Source organism: Suricata suricatta, chromosome 4, assembly GCF_006229205.1.
Source record: "Suricata suricatta isolate VVHF042 chromosome 4, meerkat_22Aug2017_6uvM2_HiC, whole genome shotgun sequence".
In the NCBI taxonomy this organism is placed as follows: domain Eukaryota; kingdom Metazoa; phylum Chordata; class Mammalia; order Carnivora; family Herpestidae; genus Suricata; species Suricata suricatta.
In genome coordinates, this window is record NC_043703.1 from 53,842,038 (window position 1) to 53,848,852 (window position 6,815).

Sequence of the window (6,815 nt, forward strand, 5' to 3'; positions counted from 1 at the left end):
CCAGCAAGTGCACTACTGGGGATTTATCCAAAGGATACAAATATGCTGATCCTAAGGGACGCATGCACCCCAACGTTTATAGCAGTGCTATCGATAATAACCAAAGTAAGGAAACCGCCTAAATATCCATCGACTGATGAATGGATAAAGAAGATGTGGTGCAGGGGTACCTGGGTGGCTCAGTCAGTTAAGCAGCTGACTTCGGCTCAGGTCATGATCTCACAGTTTGTGGGTTTGAGCCCTGCATCAGGTTCTGTGCTGACAGCTCAGAGCCTGGAGCCTGCTTCAGATTCTGTGTCTTCCTCTTTTTGCCCCTCCCCCAGTCATGCTCTGTTTCTCTCTGTCTCAATAATAATTAAAAACATAAGAAAAAAATTTTTTAAAAAGATGTGGTATATATATTAGATGGAATATTACTGGATGATCAAAAAGAATGAAATCTTGCCATTTGCAACTACGTGATTGGAACTAGAGTGTATTATGCTAAGCTAAATCAGTCAGAGAAAGATAAACATCATATGATTTCACTCATGTGGAATTTAAGACGCAAAACAGGTGAACATAAGGGAAGGGGAGCAAAAATAATATAAAAACAGAGGGTGAGATAAACCATAATAGACTCGTAAATACAGAGAACAAGGTGAGGATTGCTGGAGGGATGTTGGGTGGAGAGATGGGCTAAAGGGGTGAGAGGCATTAGGGAGAACACTCGTTGCGATGAGCACTGGGTGTTATATATAGAGGATGAATCACTAAATTCTGTTCCTGAAGCAATATTTTTTAATTAAATTTTTAAATTAATTTTTTAAATTAATTTTTTAAATTAAAACAAATAAATGAATTAAATCCAAAAGAAAGAGAGACTGGAAAAAGTACATGCTATGTAATTACATATATATAAAATTCTAGAAAGTACAAATGAATATAGTGGGAATTTGGGGGAAGAAGAAATAGGAAACAAATCTCTACCTTGATTAGTGTTTGATTAGTCCTTCAATAAGCTCCCTGCTCCGCCGAGTCTTCTCCACTTGGTCTATGTTCTACGTTCTAGTTTTAGAAATTTTTCTAACTTTCTAAATTACAAATTTTACCATGGTTCTCATCTGCTTAACCCATTTGTTTTTGTTCCATAAGAGTAATCAGGAGTTGCCCTAAGACTTGAAAATAAGAGCTTAACCCCAGGTGAAATGGACGTGATTAGCACTTTGTTCTAGGATCCCCATATATTGTCCTGAGGGGAAAAATGAGCCCATCATCCCAGTATGCCCACCTTCAGAAAATCACAGGGCAGAAAGCCACCTTGGCTAATAGATGTGTTTTGTATCCCTGGATATATTGCAGATGAAAAGGCGATTAGGAACCTTTGTGCAAAAGGGGAGAGGAGTGGAACCAAGAAGAGGTGAACAAGTGACATGTGACGTCAGTAATGAGTTTGTTTTTTCACATGACCAAAAACAGCTAGACAGAGTGAGGTTTCTCATCAGCAAAGAGTGAAAGGTAACAATAGTGATTGTGCTGTCACTGTGATGTGTACCAGAGACAGCCTTGAGCTAATCAGTTCCTTCAAGAATTACCTGAGCTGCATAGAGAAGGTCATGCCCCTTGTTGGGGCAGCCCAGATCCAGTAACTGGTTGATGAAGGGTGTCTTAGCCTGGACTGTTATAACAAATGTCATAGAGTCTGGGGGCTTAAACAATAGATGATTATTTTCTCGTTGTTCTGGAAGTTGAAGTTCAAGATCAGTGTGCCACCACAGGTTCTTGGTGAGAGCTGTCATCCTGACTTGCACATGACTGCCTTATCCTTACGTCCTTAATATGGTGGGGAAGGAAAGAGCTGTGGTCTTTTCTTCTTATAAGGACACACGAATCCCATCTTGGGGCCCCACCCTTGCAACCACATCTAAACCTAATTGCCACCCAAAGGCCTCAACTCCAATCCCATCCCATGCTGGCGATTTGTGCTTCAACATATGAATTTGGGGAGGACACAAACATTCAGTCCATAACAGAGTGGGCGGAGGGGGCCGGGGGAGACCTGGCCGTACCAGCCCTATTTGGGAAATCCCGAAGCACCGCTCTAGCCTCAGAATTCATCCGACGGCTGGCTGCAGTTGTTGTTGGAGCCACATCTGTTCACAACTCGATTCTTCCCTCTACTCAGCATGCTTACTTCTGCAGGTGCTGGTCCTAGGGCTCCTTAATAGACAAGCTGGCAGTGAAACTCCAAAAGTTGGTCTGGGGGAAGCTCCCTGGGTCAAGAACTTAGCCCTGCTTTGCAATTTACATATTTTCCTGATCTCCTTTATCCTTCATGAACAACATTGTGAGGTATCACTAGTTTTCTGCTTTAAGGATAAGGAAACAGAGTCAGAAAGCGGATTTGCCTAGGGCTAGATGTTAGAAACAGGGCTGGAATATGAGTGTGGTCTCCTGACTCTGGCCTTTAGCAGGGTGAGTTGCTCTGAAAAAAAAAAAAACACAAAGAAAGAAAGAAAAAAGAAGTAAACAACAAAACAAGCCTTGGTCACAGGCCAAGTCAGAGACTTTGGTACCCACAGCCTGACCACTCTTGTTATTTTCTCTAACTAAGCTGCACTGTCATTTCTGAGGGTGTATTCATTTAGATGCCAACATGTTCACAAGTTATGCTCCAGAGCCATAGGCACTCCAAACATTAAACAGACCAGCAGAATCTTAAAACGTTGGCTGCCCTAATGAGTTTTCAGGTTTTCTCTCTGGGAAAGTAACAGGCAAAAGCACTGTTATTTTTTCCCAGCAATATGGTACCTAGGACACAGAGATGCCAATAGTCTCCTTAGCAACCAGGAGTTGCTAGAAGATGAAATCCTGATCTTTATTCATGCAGCGGATCACATAGGGTCAGGTACTGTTTATCTCTCCAGCAGAAACCACAAGTCACTGGGATTTTAATTGCATCCTTAAGATCAGTAAGAAAAGAAGTAAATAGGAGAAATGAGAGCAGTTACTAATGAGCATAAAACATTTAGTTAGCTTCTTTGAAGCATGTGCTTTTGTTAAGTGTGCTTCAGAAGCCATTGCTTACACACACACACACACACACACACACACACACACACACACAGTCTTTAGGGCTTCAAACACTGCCTTCTCTTCATTAAAATTCTAAACTCACAAACCGAGCTCATTAAGTGAATGTTTGGTTTGGGAGGATTTTCCAGTTACATAGCCACTTGACCATTTTATGTTCGCCTCATCTAGCATTGCTTTTAACAAAGTTGCCTCCCCAAAGACCATAATATTGAGCAATCCTGGAGCAGAACTGCAGCTAAAGGATATAAATCAATGTTATCCCTTTTCATTAAAATAGCCTTGCTGAGGTAGCAGGTGGTGACTGGTCATAAAACCAACTGCTGAGTCCTTGACAGATGGGATCTAAATTACATTTTTTGTTGTCTTTCTGAACTCAATTCCATTTATTTATTTAGCAAATATTTAATGATGTGTTCCTGATATTAATATGTATCAGACCCTCAGTAAGACTCAAAAGTACTATACACAGTGGCATACTTAGCTTAACCAAATTTCTCCACCAACAAATAATGTGAGCCCTATTGATTAGTCACATTTATCTAAATTTACAGGACTCGAGACGTTACAGCAGAATAGCACCCTGTTTCTCATATGCATAAAAGGAGTAATAGTATTTGCAAGAGCCCCAGAGAGAACGATTTCATAAAGTTGACAAAGTATCTTGTCTTACAAATCAATTTTTTCCTTCAACCTTTAAAAGGAGTTGCTTTGGAAGTCTGACCTCTGAGGGAAAGGAAATGACATTTAAAAATAATAGCTGTAGCTTTTTCTTTACCAGCCGCTAAATGAAACGAGCTAGACCAAAGGCAGGCAGCTTGAGGCACCAGGGACCACTGACTAGGAATAGGAGGTTAGTGTCAATGGTACTGTACTTCTCCCTTTCCTCTTCTTTTCTTTTCCTTTTGTATGTTCTTTTATTTACTTCCCCATTTTCTTTTTTCCTGCCTAAGTTCCTATTTATGGAATTTACAAGATAAAAATCCTTCTAGCTCCATGGCCGGTGGCAAATATCATTTGAGACAGCCTCTGTCACCTTTTCTAGCATGCCCCATGGGTTACTGTTACAGATGCAATGTGGGAAGATACAGTAGTGGGTGCTTGACATGCTGTCAGAATCTCACTGTTTCCACAATTCTCTGAAATTTCCCAGGGATTTGTGGAGCAATTTTGAAAGTCAAGTCAGAGAACCTTGGAATTCGTATGCAGGCAATTTGTACCAAGTTGTCAGCGCCAGCAGTGGATGTTTTAATGTATGTGCACATAATTCTCCCATATGAGGTAAGTAAAGTTCTGATATCCCCCCCCATTGTCTCTGGCACCTGTCTTCCTATTTGAATGATTCTGCAACCGCTATCGCATAATGGTAGCACATAAGCCAGAGAAAAATAATTCTACCTGTCAAGGAATTAGATTTTAAAAATATAAAACTCTAGAGCTGGAAGGGAATTGAACATTATTCACTGCTCTATTCCCAGTGCAATGAATATTCAAGGAATATTTATTGAAGAACTGAATGTATGAATTAACCATTCCCACTCCCACCCCCATCCTCAAGGCTTCATGTGCATATGAATCACCTGGAGACGTTAAAGTGCAGATTCTGATTCAGTAGGTCTGGGGTGGGGCTCTAAATTCTGCATTTTTTAAAAGATTTTATTTCTAAGTAATCTTTATCCCTACTGGGGAGCTCAAACTTGCTCTAACAACTGAGCCAGCCAGGCTCCCCTAAAGTCTGCATTTCTAACAAAGCACTGATGTGATGTGACATGGTTCTTTGGAGGACCACTTCAATTAGCCAGGTCCTGAACCCTAGATTTCAAACTTCCCATTGGTTTGTCCATCATAAAACATACACAACTGAATTTTCCTGCAGTAGCAGCTATTTCGTGTTTTAGACCGGCAATGTAAACATTGGACTGTGTTATAATTGGCCTGGTTGCAACACACATGAGCATTTTGGGGACTGTAAACTAAATAAACAGACTTCTCTAATTGCTAAGAGATACCGTGAAGAGTTTTTCAACGCTTCCATTCATGAAGTTCTCATTTCTTTCATATTCAACAAAAGTACGGCTGATTTGGGTTTCTCTAGGTGCATACTACTAGAGGAGGCACACTTATTTTCCCAGATATGATCTCATTCACGTTTTGAGTGTGAAGAAAGGATTCGGAAGGAGCATGGGGCCAGGGATGTTTTTCCCAACACCAGTACATCTGCACATTGAGAGGAGGAGCCTGCATTAGTTATCTGTTGCTGTTTGCCTCTGCTTTATGATATCTGGGGCCGCAGCTGGAGGATTCAGAGATGAGGAGGCTGAAACCATCTACAGGCTTGATGCAGGTAGGAGAACCCGCTTCCAAGGAGGCTCACTCATGCAGCGGGCTACTTGGTGCTGCTCCACCTGAGCCTCTTGATACAGGAACATGTCTACACGAGGACATGCTCACCAGGCTGCTGGAGCGTCAACATGGTGCTTAGCTTCTCCCAGAGTGAGTGAGCTGACCGAGACAAACGCAGACCTCTCCCCTTTTGCCTGAACCTGCTGACAAAGCAGGCCCTCCAACCTGATCCTTCAACTTCCTATTCTTTGCCTCACATTTGATTAGCTAAAATTAGAACTGCTTTGTTCCCTTGTAAGCAGCTCACCAGAAAAAACTTCTCCTCTTTGGATAACTAAGACTTCTGCTGGCAAAAAAAAATCCCAGACTGTAAATCTGTAACTTGTTACCCCTTCCTATAAAGCCATCCTGCTGAGACACTCAGATCTTCAGATTTAGTTTCCACTATTGCAGTAGACTGAATAAAATAATCTGGGGGGAAGGGGAGGGGGAAAGTGGGGGAGAGAGGGAAAAACAGAGGGAGAGGGAGGAGCAGGTGGAAGGCTATTCATGTTATGACCTAGCCATGGAAATCATATAACTACTACCACATTCTATTTGTTTGAAGTGAGTCAATGGGTGTGGCCACATGCTATATGAAGGAGGAGCCATCCTAGGCTTCATATTTTGAAGGAAGGAATATCAAAGAGTTTGAATATAAGAAAGAAAAGTAAGGAAGGAAGGAAGAAAAGAAAGAAAGAAAAAAGAAAGAAAGAGAGGGAGGGAGGAAGAAAGAAAGAGGAAGGGAGGGAGGGAGGGAGGAGGGAAGGATGGATGTGTTTTAAAATCACCCCAGCCTTGTGGGAGCTGGGCCCCGAGCGAGGAATGTCCCTCTTCCAGTGGAAAGCCCAACCACGCAGACATCTTGCTCATAAACTTACAGTATGTTTCAGAAGTGGAAATAATTAATGACCGAACAGAAACCCCTCCTCCCCTAGCTTCACTCAATGTTAGTAAGCTTGCCAGCAAAGCACGGACAGAGAAGGAGGAGAAGCTGAGCCAGGCCTATGCAATCAGCGCTGGTGTTTCCCTAGAGGGCCAGCAGCTCTTCCAGACCATACACAAGACCATTAAAGACTGTAAATGGCAAGAAAAAAACATCGTAGTCATGGAAGAAGTTGTTATTACACCCCCATATCAAGTGGAAAACTGTAAAGGCAAAGAGGGGAGTGCACTGAGCCATGTACGCAAAATAGTTGAAAAACATTTTAGAGACGTGGAAAGCCAAAAGATACTGCAGCGTTCATAAGCCCAGCAACCACAGAAGGAGGCTGCCCTGTCATCCTGAGTCCACACACACGGAGGGCTCTTCCAGCGTCCAGCCAGCGAGGCGACGGTGGTGGCTTCGGCGGAGGCAGGCC

At 42.4% G+C, this 6,815-nt stretch overlaps 1 long non-coding RNA gene and 1 pseudogene across 1 annotated transcript; both read left to right on the top strand.

Moving 5' to 3' along the window:
* Nucleotides 1–1,651: 1,651 nt before the first annotated feature.
* Nucleotides 1,652–5,825, top strand: LOC115290579. Its single transcript, XR_003908178.1, has 3 exons — nt 1,652–1,764; nt 4,226–4,353; nt 5,205–5,825. It is a non-coding gene; the product is annotated as an uncharacterized LOC115290579 (long non-coding RNA).
* Nucleotides 5,826–6,029: 204 nt separating this feature from the next.
* On the top strand, nt 6,030–6,809 carry LOC115290578 (annotated as a pseudogene).
* Nucleotides 6,810–6,815: the final 6 nt, after the last annotated feature.